This window comes from Amblyomma mixtum, chromosome 2, assembly GCF_055824585.1.
Source record: "Amblyomma mixtum isolate Tamu chromosome 2, ASM5582458v1, whole genome shotgun sequence".
Taxonomy (NCBI): domain Eukaryota; kingdom Metazoa; phylum Arthropoda; class Arachnida; order Ixodida; family Ixodidae; genus Amblyomma; species Amblyomma mixtum.
The window spans coordinates 91554420-91567272 of NC_143013.1; the positions used below are offsets into that span (position 1 = coordinate 91554420).

A 12853-nucleotide genomic window follows, 5' to 3' on the forward strand; every position below is an offset into this window, starting at 1 on the left:
TGGCATTGGAATGATATCCGTTAAGCAATTAGCCTCATTTCTAGTCAGACCACATAAATAAAAAATAACACCAAGTTGGCGAATCGAACCACTCCGCCATGCCAACTTTTTTTTCTTTCATGGTATTTGATCGCCAGGTGGCGCCGAGGAGTGAAGGCGCTGCCACGTCGAGCTCTGCTGTTAATGGCCTTTTTCGGCGGCTTTTGGGTGCACCCAGCAACATCTCACTTCAGGCCGATTTTCGGAAGTCCCGAGGATCTAGTGGAACCAGCTCTCTAAAAGGTGGGACCACCAGTTTGGTTTTTACGAGACTTTTGAAGTTCGGAGCAACCACGCCGCCAAGTTAAGCCTATCGTCCGAGCCTTGCGTCCGGCCCAGCCGGCCTCGAGGGGAGACCCTCGGAGCGTGGATGGCATGGACTGGCAGGACGAGGCAAATCCAAGCTGTCAGCCGAACTCTGACACCAGTAAGGATGGAAATATGGAGGCGATTGAGGCCTTAGAAGAAAATTCATGGTTCTGCCGGCAAGGCGACAGATATGTGAAGGAATGCGACGCAGCGTCCGATGCGAAGGAGGAGGCACCCGTGAAGGGGAGCGAAGAGACCGAGGCCGCCAAATCGCGGCAAAGAGCGATAGGAAGGTCACTCGCCAAGAGATCCGTCGGTACGGTCAGATCAGAAATACCGAAGATGTTACGCGTAGTGCTGCGACCGCACGGTGGCACGGATCAGCTGACGAGGAAAGCGGGACCGAAGCTAAGCCAGGTCCCGACTACGGCTGCAGGCCTCGACCTGAACGGGGAAGACAGATTCATCGCCAACGCGAAGAATCAGTCCCTACTAATTATGACCCCGGAGCTCTGCAGGGCGAAGCGGTACGAAAAGATTACGACCATAACAATCGGGCCAGTGGAGATAGACGCAACTGCTCACGCGGCCATGCCGGAGGGCGGCAAGGGCGTCATATACGATGTTTCGCTGGACGTCACGGAACAGGAAATTCGGCAGGGGCTCAGAGATAACCCTCGCTACGTTGGAGCGAGGAGGCTCGGGAAAAACTCCAAAACCGTGCTCATCATTTTCGAAGACCAAGAAGTCCCGAGAGAGGTGTTAGAGGTAGAACTGAGCAGGAAAGTAATCGTTAAGCCCGCTGTGTATCGGAAGGAAGCCCAAGTGGATTGGGATAAATTCAGACATATCAGAGAACGGGAAGAAATTGGGGATATTGAGTGCATTGAAAATTGGGCCACCCAATTAATTAACCATGTAAACGAAGCCACCGAAGAAATTAAAGGCGAAGCTCTCCCTGAGGCGATGGATAGCAGGCATGTTCAAAAAGATAAAAGAGCTAACGAAGAAGATCAAAACGCAAAAGTGGAACCGAAATCTCAGGAGAGAGATAGCCAGACACAACGTCGAAATAGAAAAATATGCTCGGAAGCTCGAGTCGCAGCGTTGGGATAACAAATGCGAGGAGATGCAGGCCGCCATGAATGGGGCCAAGACCTGGCAACTGCTCAGGTTCCTGATAGACCCCAGTAAGTCCAAAACGGCCGCCAACATAGAAGGCGAGGTACAACTTTAAGGGTACGGACAAACAGCCCATCGAGAGGCTCAAGTCCACGTACGTAGCTCCCCCTGTCACAGCGCATTACAGAGATTGCAACGGACCGTCGAACAGCGAGCTTGAAGCGCCCATAACAGTGGCAGAAGTCAGAGCGTTGCTGCACGGCCTAAAGAGACGATCGGCCCCCGGGCCGGACCTCGTTAATAACAAGATGCTCGGCAATCTGGACGACAAATCGATAAGAGCCCTAACCAGATATTTAAATCAGGTGTGGGAGAGTGGTCAAGTACCCCAAGAGTGGAAGAGGGCTAAAATCACCCTAATCCACAAGCAGGGAAAACCACCGGGCTTAGAGAATCTCCGCCCAATATCACTAACCTCCTGCGTAGGCAAACTACCAGAGAAAGTCATTCAGAGGAGACTAACGACATACACCGAAGAGAATGATGCGTGGCCGGCTGAATTGGTCGGCTTCAGGCACGGCCTCTGTACGCAAGATACCATGCTCAGACTACATAACGATGTAGTCAGCGACTTCAGGAAAAAAAATACGAAAGCCATTCTAGGCTTAGATCTCAAGAAAGTTTTCGACAACGTCAGCCACGACGCCATTCTCGACGGGCTCGCCGAGCTGGGAGAAGGCGAAAGAACCTACAACTACTTTAGATCATTCCTGCGAGACAGGACGGCGATCATCAGCTTTCAGGGCTTAACATCGGAGTAGTTCCCGCTGGGCAATAGAGGCACTCCTCAGGGGGCTGTGCTCTCACCCTTCTTTTTTAACATCGTAATGAGGAAGCTCCCCCGTAAGCTTGGGCATCTGGATGACTTAAAACTAAGCATCTACGCGGACGATGTTACCGTCTGGATCTGCGAAGGGAACGACTCGTACATCACATCCAGGCTCCAAGAGGCAGCAGATATAATCAGCAAACACGCAGGGGACGTAGGTCTATGCTGTACGGCAGAAAAATCGGAGCTCCTGGTAATGACCAGCAGTAGCAGGAAGATAACTCCAGATATCAAAATTAAAGTCAACGGGAACGAGATCCTGAAAGTAGATTAAATTAGAATATTAGGTATGATTATCAACCGCAGGGGTAGTAACAAAAGCCTGATTAAGAAATTAAAAGACTAGGCGGAGCTCGTAGTCAGGGTTTTTAAGAAGACGTCCAACAGAAGGAGTGGCCTCACGGAGGCTAGTAGACTCAGACTAGTACAAGCTCTTGTCACGAGCAGACTCTGCTACGCGACTCCATTCCTAAATACAAACAAGAGCGAAGAACGGGAAATAAACACCATAATTAAAAGATGCACGAAGTGCGCTCTAGGGCTCCCCATAACTACTTCTAACGACATTCTAGAGAAAATGGGATTGCATAATGAGTGGAGAGAGCTTGCTGAGGCGGTCAGGATATGCCAGAGAGAGCGACTCGCAGGAACGACGGCAGGTAGACAAATCCTCGACTGGGTAAACCTAGCCCCCGGGGAAGGCGAAAGTGTCAGGGAAAGCATAGATCGAGAAATCAAAGCATCTATACGTCTCGCCCATACCGAAGAACATGCACCCCGTACACAACGAGGGGAGAAGGAAAAGCAGAGCTAAGCACCTCGCTAACAAATTGGACAAACTCCCGTCGGGATCGGTCGCCTACACCGATGCAGCGATCGTGAAAGAAGGCGACGTAACCTCAGTCGCCCTATTAGACACCGGGATCGCCATAGGAATCGAAAGAAACCGAGATCTACCGCCGGTAAAGGCGGACGAGACTGCAGTAGCCATTGCCATTGCACGACCAGGCGTGAAACACGTCGTCAGCGATAGCAAAGCGGTGGTTAGGAATTTTAAGGCGAAAGCCTTTAATGTCTCATCGTTGTAAGCAGCAGTTGTCGACAGAAATGTCACGCTTTTCAGTTGGTCGAAACGGTCGTGACGTCATAGTGCGCGAATTTCAAACGGGGCCAATTGTATTTTAGCTAGTGACCATGCAACCAATTGAAGGGATCGTATAGTGATGCTCCAAGTGGGACTGAGCTTAGTTAATTGCTTACTTACCCAATTATAGCATAATTAACTTTTCTAGTCAGGCCGTATAAATAAATAAAACCGAGTAGGAAATTGGTCGAGCTCGGGAATCGAACCCCGGTCTTCGGCGTGCAAGACGAGCATGCTATCCACTCCGCCATTCCAGCGCGATGGTTTGGAATGAACAAAGGCGCGTCTAGTGAATACGGCGTCTTCGCTCACTCCCATCCTCCTCCCTTTCCTCCTGGCGAGGTTTAGGTGTCCACCGAAGTATGAGAGACAGATACATTTCCTTTCCTCAAAAACCATTTTACCGACGAGCGAGGCGTAGAACCGAATGGGCGATGGGGTTCTATGGACTCCCTGGCAGCGTTGCAAGACGCTGTCGCTTTCCACTCTTAGAGGCGAAGCTTAACATCTTAACCACACATCAGTGCCCACACTTTAGGTAAAAATATGCCCCCCTGAATTTTGACGGCTGTCCATCGAGATATGCGAGACAGTTACTGCGTAATTTCCTTTCCTCAAATACAATTTTCATTTTCTTCATTACGGGCCCTCTTTGGCTTCTTTCACTCCCACTTCCTCCCTTCCTCTACGGTGCGATTCAGGTGTCCACCGAGATGACAGAGAATTACTGCGCCATTTCCTTTCCTCAAAAAGCGTTGCGTTCAAAGGGCAAGGCATCGCGCCGAACGGGTGGCGGCGTTCCGTGGACTCCCTGGAAGCGCTACAACACGCTGTCGCGTTCCACTCGTAAAGGCGAAACATACGCGTCATTAATTAGCAGTGAATTAGTATTTAGGCATTAATCAGTAATTAAGCATTAATTAGTGATTTGTCATCACTTACTAATTAGTACTCGATTATATGTGACGCCACCAGTGCCACAGAAGCAGCGAAAGTGGTGCGAAAACGCTTTCGCCTCTACGCACTTTAGACAGTCAAAGTGCCCCCTGAATTTTAGCAAGAGTAGAGTCAGCAATCGTGCTGCCAAAATTCTGAACGAGTCGCCTCTCGCCGAAAGCGTGACTATAATTTGGACCCCAGCACACGCCGGTCTCGCCGGCAATGAGGCTGCCCACCTGCTCGCCCGCTCCTCGCTACCTCGGGGTGCTGCGGACGCCTCCACAACATCATCTATAAGCAAAAAGAGTATTGGTACGTTTAGGGATGTAACCGAAAATCTGAAGAAAAACCGGAGGATATATTCACCACCGGATAGAACCCTGAGTGAAAGAGAGTCGTACGACTGGAGAAGACTCCAAGCTCGAAATTTTTTCTCGACCCTGTGCGGGGCAGTGACGTGTCGGAACGCGGAAACGTGAACCACAACGAGACGGCCAACTCGGCCGCGCGAGGACTAACCAACCGCGCGGCTGAAAGCACGGCCGACTCGGAGTCCTGGTCGCGGCGCAGTGCCAAGGACAAGATGACCGCCTTCAACGAAATATTGAAATGGTACAGACTGAACATACAGACTATGTCGCCACCTCACCCGGGGCTTACCCGGAAGGAGACAGTGTTTTATAGACAGTTACAGACGGGGTTCCTGCTCACCCCGGTGCTAGCTAAGCACGTGTGTCCGAGTGTGCACGCGAGCGACATATGCAGACTGTGCGCGAAGGAGAGAGCCACCGCGGATCACATCCTTTGGGACTGTAGCGTAAATCCGCGCGAAGCCAGCGAGAAGACGACGATCCCGCCGCAGCTAGAGGCTGCAACGAGGAGCTGTGATCAAGACACAACTCAAGGCCGTCCAGCAGGTCTCGGCAGCTCTCGAGAGGCAGCGACCGAGCGAAACCGAGGAGAGGGGGGCGGCACCCCCAGGAAGGGGGCGGCGGCCCTCTCGAACCCGCGGAAGTAGCGAGGGACGTAACAAGACCTCAAGGAGCACAACGCACGAGATTGACGTAGTGGCCGCGTCGCGGTAAAAGCTTGTCCTCCCTGCTTGGAGGGAGCCTAACCGACTCTGCAGGCTTTCTAAATAAAAGTTGTTCTCTCTCTCTCTCTCGACCCTGTGCGGGCTTAAAGGATTAGGAGTTAACCCGTCAACATACGCTGCGATGGTGACGGAGATAATTTTGTTCGCTTTACCGAGAGACTTGGTCGTCGAATTTCATCGTCAGGATAACCGAGCGACGAGGAAAAAGGCCGAGCTTGAGTCGACTTTGTCAACGCCAACGCCAATGAACACAATGAACGCCGCGTTTCTGGCACAACGTTGTCAATGCCAACGCGTGCAGCGCACATTTGTCACTACGGCCACGCAGCTTAAAGCACGATTGAGGTGTCCATTGCTCGAAGAGGGAATATATGCGCCTTCCCTCTGCTTTCCAATGGCGCTTCTTCCAATGTATGGTGGCATTAGCCCTGACTCTCGGTTGTCTGGTCGTACCACTCAGTGGCGTAGTAAGTGTGGCTGCTGCAGGCTGTGCAGCGTCCGTTTACACAACACGTTCAGTTGAGGGAAGTGAGCATGTAGCCTTAGCATGCCTCTTGGCATAAGCCCGACGCCGCATTTGCTGTTGCGCATCCATATGTAGTGGAAGCGGCTTCCCTTCAGTGAGTGGCGTGGTTTCTCATGGCGGCGTCTTGATTGGCAGATTGGGCAATGTGTGTACATCGTGCCCGAGGAACAATGGTGTATGCCACCCGGCGTTTCTGCCGCGAAGTCTCGTTCACGGCGTGTGGTTGCGCATGTCGAGGAGTTCTGAGAGGTCATTGAGCTTGCTGCAGCTCTTGAGAGCATCAAGGCGTGTGTACCTCGGAAGTCCTATGACGATGCGTCTGGCCTCGTTAATTAAGCGCTCAAGCGCGAGCAACTGCGTACGGTTAAGAGGAGGATACGACAGCCCGTACATGATGCGGGCGACGAGAAAAGCTTCTACAAATTGCCGCATTTTGTGTTCGTGTAGTATCCGAGCCAAGCTAATGGCCATATTAGACTACTTGGAATCGGCTCTCGCAGTTTCTTCTCAAACTGACCCCATTCACCATCGTGTGCACAAAGACTCTCAAGCTGCCTGCCGGGCATGCGCCAACATTCTTTATACGGACCCTGTAATGCATAAGATAAGGTAGAACGCACGCATGCTTCGAAAACGTGGTCAGCACGTTAGCATCCGTTGGGTTCCCGCGAACTGCGGTATCCCTGGAAACGAGATAGACTATATAGCACGCGCGCATCTCTCTACCGGGCTAGCCAGAGTTTCCGATACTCTTCCTCCTTCCGACGCTACCACACCTGAGGTTGCAGATCCGATCGCGGAGAAGCTTGTGATGAAACATCATCGCACCGCCTATCTCACGGCAGTGAGAAACCCTCTCTCTACACCTGTTCTTCCCCCGATGGTACTCACGCGACGAGAATCGCTCCTGCTGCGGCGGATTCAAACAGGCACCATCTTACTTCTTTCTTGTTGAACCGCTTTCATCGAGGTGGTACGACGCCACCTGCATCTGGTTCCCGCTCCAGGTGCAACTGCCGTACGGATCTGAATCACCTGTTCTGGGAATGTCCTCTCTACACACCATCTCGTCTTCGAGCCCTGGCCACCGTTAAGCGGAAACCATGGCCTTCTTCTATCTGGACCTGGGCCTGCCCCGATACCTCGTCTCGAAATCGTGCCATCGAGCTGTGGCGGGCACTCCTCGAGTTCATCCAGGACTCGGAGGCGCCGCTGGTCGGCGATCGGCTCCGCAGTGCTCACGAGAGGCACGCAGCCTCCACTTAGCTGCCTCCAGGAAGTTTCAATAAAACGGAGGCTGTCTTACCCCTTCTCCTTTCCAAAACCCCCTCCCCTTCCACCGTAGCGCCTTCAGCGCATTCTAATGTGGAATAAACGTGGTTTCAATCAATCAATCAATCAATCAATCAATCAATCAATCAATCAATCAATCAATCAATCAATCAATCAATCAATCAATCAATCAATCAATCAATCAATCAATCAATCAATCAATCAATCAATCAATCAATCAATCAGTCAGTCAGTCAGTCAGTCAATCAATCAATCAATCAATCAATCAATCAATCAATCAATCAATCAATCAATCAATCAATCAATCAATCAATCAATCAATCAATCAATCAATTAATCAATCTCTGCTTTCCAAGCTCCATTCCATTGGTTTCGCAGCTTAAAGCCAGGGTTGCCAGATTGGGCTATTAATAGCCAAATTGGGCTACTTTTTGTCCGAGTTGGCGTCAGAAATTTCGTTTTGGCTATGTGGCTACTTTTGGGCTACATCTTTTTCATGAGTGAAAAAAAAAAATTAAAGTAGTTATAATGTGCTCTGTTACAATTATACAGTGAGAGAAATAAAAGGCATGCTGGAATCAAAATGCAGGCTATAGCAGGTTAAAGAAATTGAGCGCGTCTGCTACAAAATGAGAATATGTAAACGCTGTGTTCGAGAAAACGTATGTGTTTCAGGTGGTCAAGGATCATGGCCTTTCGATTTACGTGAAAGTTGCCCCCTGGAAACACTTCACGGCCTATAGATTCCACTTAATCCGCGCACTAACGCCACCCACGCGCCACCGAACATAGACTGTTGCCGTCTGCACATGTGAGCGTTCTCCCATTGACGGTGCACCGCGGGTGATCATGGAACCAGAATAAAGGGAAAACACTAAGACAACTTAAGTCTCCCTAAGTGGTGCGAACGCGTAAGCATTAAATGCTACTGTTTCGCTTCTGTTGCCTGGTTTCGTGATCCTCACATGTTAACCGTTTACCGCGTAGACGTGGCCTAGTGCTTTGGGCGTCCGCTTCGGCTGTGGTAGGTGGCTGGTTGGAAACCCACCGCCAGGCATCTCCTTTTCTTGTATTGTTTATTCTGGTTCTGCGGACACATTCTGCTCAAGATACGCATGAGGCAAGTAATGCTTACGCAAGGTCTTTTTGTGTTTCTTCCTATTCTCGTGGTGGACACAGCAAGCGCGGCACTCGCAAGAGCCTACGCTTTTTCTGCAGCCTCAAGCGGCACACGTGCAGCCCTCGAGATTCATTGCGAGCGACGCGAGAGCGCCGTGTCCGTTGCGTAATCTGCGTGCACTCATGCGGAGTCATGGAGCCATCCTTCGGCGCGGCGCGGAACCCACTGTAACTAACGAAGGCGGAATGTAGCTTCAAGAAGGCGCATGCTTTTGAGGTGACGCTCTCAGTGAGAACATTTCTCTTAAAGCATATAAAATTGATATGTGAGGCTACGTAAGTATACAGTAAGGTATTTTCACTGTCGATGTGCCTAATCTGCGTGCGAACATTCAAAAGGTGAAATATTCCTAAACTAGAGCTACGATTGCGTTATATAGCGCCGCCGTTCTTTTCCGCGTGCCGACTGGCTGTCGTCACCCGCCTCAGGTGATATGGCCTACTGCCGCGCCTGCAAAGTGGAACTGCGGCCCCATCTTTAGGACCTGGTTAGCGCACCTGGTTAGCCGCACTGGTTAGCGCGCATGACGGATGCGAAACGTAACAACGGAAGAACACGCCGTGCGCACCCCCCCAGACATCATGTGCGGGACAGAAATCCAATATGTAAATATTGCTGCCGAAAATTAATTCAATATAGCTTAAGAAATGTCGTCACAAAAACATATATTTTTGGCTACTTTTGGGCTACGCAAAAATTTCGCTTTTGGCTACGTTTGGGCTACTACGGAGGCCAATTTGGCTACCTGAGGTCGTAGCCATCTGGCAACCCTGCTTAAAGCGCGACTAAGGTGTCCACTGCTGGTTACAGCGAACAACGGCGACGTCGACGCCGCGAAACGCAGAAACAGGCGCCAAAAAGCTGCATTCTAGAAAATTGGTAGTGGCTTCGGTCGGCTATGCCAGGATATACGAAGCGAAAGCAGGGCTCAGGTCTCTCCTCCGGCTGCTGTCGCTGCTGCTAATGGTCGAGACATAGGACGTTAAATGTGTCCGTCTCGCGGCGGCATATTCACGGCGTTCACCCAATCACTCAACTCGCTGTTCCTCTGTTTCCTGGCTATTCGTTTCCTCTTCATCTCGTTCCGATGTCCATTCCAGGCCTCCTTCTCCTTAGCAGTCTTGTCACCGTCCATACTGCCGCCTCATCTGTGGTTGCAGCGCACGCAGGCTCTCCTTTTCAATCCTCCCACATGTTATCAGGCATGTGACACAGCTATCGAAGCGAGCGGAGGCGAGCGCTACGACGAGGCAAGCGGTCTGACAGCATACCAAACAGCGGCGGCAGCTTCGCGGCGAGGCGCGCGGTGTGACGTCATGCCAGATGGCGCGGCAAGCGCGCGGCTTCTGCCGGCTGCGGCGGTTGCTAGGCGATGGATCAAGGTCGGTCTTTTAGAGAGAGAGAGAGAGAGAGAGAAACTTTATTTCAAGAGGAATTGGGCACGCCCGAGGGCAACACCACCTAGAAGACAGGGTCCCCGCACGACCCCACTGTACTCAAGTGTTTATGTTCCTAAGGCCCATAACACTGGCAGCCCGGCCGTTTCGAGAAAATACGACGACGTTTGCTGAAAATCTCAGCGATGGCAGAAAAAGACATGACATCACGGAGAGCCCCGACTGCTGCAATTTCAGACACATATTTGATTAATCTTGTACATCCCCCTCTGGCTGACATCAATGGGGAGGCAGAATTGCCGACAACACTCTTACCAAAATTGTGCTGACCCGTTCGTCATACAGCGTTCTGGATGGTGTCAAAGGATTTTTCTTTGCATACAGCTTACATGTTCTAGTCGAGTTCGAGGCTAACTTGCGAAAGGGTTCGAACCGCCGACATATGCACCTTCAAAAATTCAGGGGGGCACTTTGTTGACCTAAAGTGCGGTGAGGCGAAAGCCTTAAGCGTGGTGTTGCTGCTTGTGTCACTGATGTGTGGTTAAGATGTTAAGCTTCGCCTCTAAGAGGGGGTTGCAGCCTTCGGGCTACTGCCGCTTACCTGTTTTTTCAGCCAGCGTCCGCTTCGGCGGACGCGGTTGTTGCGACGCGCGTCATTACTCTCTCTGTTTTTCTCTTTCTTCTTATCTTTGAACACTCTTCTTTCTGCACGTGGCAGCGTCTCGGCTGGAGTCAGTTGGCAGGCAGGCCCCGTGCACTTTCCTTTTCGTCCTTCTCTCGGTCGCAACCAACCAATCAACCAACCCACCAACCAACCAACCCGCCTCTAAGAGTGGATCGCGACAGCGTCTTGCAACGCTGCCAGGGAGTCCACTGAACGCCATCGCCCGTTCGGCTCTACACCTTGCTCGTCGGTAAATTGGTTTTTGAGGAAAGGAAATGTATCTGTCTCTCATATCTCGGTGGACACCTAAACATCGCCGTAACGTGAAGGGAGGAAGATGGGAGTGAACGAAGACACCGTATTCAATAGACGCGCCTTTGTTCATTCCAAACCATCGAGCTGGCATGGCGGAGTGGTAGTGTGCTCGTCCAACACCACGCTCGTCTCGCACTCCGGATACCGGGGTTCGATTTCCGAGCTCGGCCAATTTACTTCTCGGTTTTAGTTATTTATCTGGTCTGACTAGAAATGTTAATTAGGCTAATTGGGTAAGTAAGCAATTAACTAAACTCAGTCCCACTTACTTCGAGCATCACTATACTGTCCCTTTAATTGGTTGCATGGTTAGTAGCCAAAGTAGAATTGGCCCCGTTTGAAATTCGCTCACTGTGACGTCACGACCGTTTCGACCAATTGAAAAGCGTGACATTTCTGTCGACAACTGCTGCTTACAACGATGAGGCATTAAAGGCTTGATCTGTGTCCCCCGGTCGGGGCTGAGCAATGCTCTATTTCCTTTCCTCGTAACCAATTTTAGGCGAAAGCCTTTAATGTCTCATCGTTGTAAGCAGCAGTTGTCGACAGAAATGTCACGCTTTTCAGTTGGTCGAAACGGTCGTGACGTCATAGTGCGCGAATTTCAAACGGGGCCAATTGTACTTTATCTAGTGACCATGCAACCAATTGAAGGGACCGTATAGCGATGCTCCAAGTGGGACTGAGCTTAGTTAATTGCTTAATTGCCCAATTAGCATAATTAACTTTTCTAGTCAGGCCGTATAAATAAATAAAACCGAGTAGGAAATTGGTCGAGGTCGGGAATCGAACCCCGGTCTTCGGCGTGCAAGACGAGCATGCTATCCACTCCGCCATTCCAGCGCGATGGTTCGGAATGAACAAAGGCGCGTCTAGTGAATACTGTGTCTTCTCTCACTCCCATCCTCCTCCCTTTCCTCCTGGCGAGGTTTAGGTGTCCACCGAGGTATGAGAGACAGATACATTTCCTTTCCTCAAAAACCATTTTACCGACGAGTGAGGCGTAGAACCGAATGGGCGATGGCGTTCTATGGACTCCCTGGCAGCGTTGCAAGACGCTGTCGCGTTCCATTCTTAGAGGCGAAGCTTAACATCTTAACCACACATCAGTGACCACACTTTAGGTAAAAAATTGCCCCCCCTGAATTTTGACGGCTGTCCATCGAGATATGCGAGACAGTTACTGCGTAATTTCCTTTCCTCAAATACAATTTTCATTTTCTTCATTACAGGCCCTCTTTGGCTTCTTTCACTCCCACTTCCTCCCTTCCTCTACGGTGCGGTTCAGATGTCCACCGAGATGACAGAGAATTACTGCGCCATTTCCTTTCCTCAAAAAGCGTTGCGTTCAAAGGGCAAGGCATCGCGCCGAACGGGTGGTGGCGTTCCGTGGACTCCCTGGAAGCGCTACAACACGCTGTCGCGTTCCACTCGTAAAGGCGAAACATAAGGGTCATTAATTAGCAGTGAATTAGTATTTAGGCATTAATCAGTAATTAAGCATTAATTAGTGATTTGTCATCACTTAGTAATTAGTACTCGATTATATGTGACGCCACCAGTGCCACAGAACCAGCGAAAGTGGTGCGGAAAACGCTTTCGCCTCTACGCACTTTAGACAGCCAAAGTGCCCCCTGAATTTTGGTATTAAAATTGTGACACAGCCGTTAGTCCCACACCTCTGGGGATGATACATGTGGTTTCTCGTTCCATATAGTATACGTTTCTTAATCTGGTTGGAGGCTAGCTCGCTACAGACATTCGAACCGAATGTCCGAGTCGGAGAAAATTGGTTTTGTGGAAAGGAAATGGCGCAGTGACGGTCACAAATATCGGTGGACACCCGAGCCGCGCCGTAAGGGAAGGGAGAAAGGAGGGAGTGAAAGAAGAAAGGAAGAAAGAGGTGCGTTCGTGGCCATGTTCGTGGCCAATGTAGCTTT

At 50.7% G+C, this 12853-nt stretch overlaps 1 pseudogene; it reads left to right on the forward strand.

The window, feature by feature from the left end:
• The first annotated feature begins 1489 nt into the window (after positions 1–1489).
• Positions 1490–7330, forward strand: LOC149360171 (uncharacterized; annotated as a pseudogene).
• The last annotated feature ends 5523 nt before the right edge of the window (positions 7331–12853 follow it).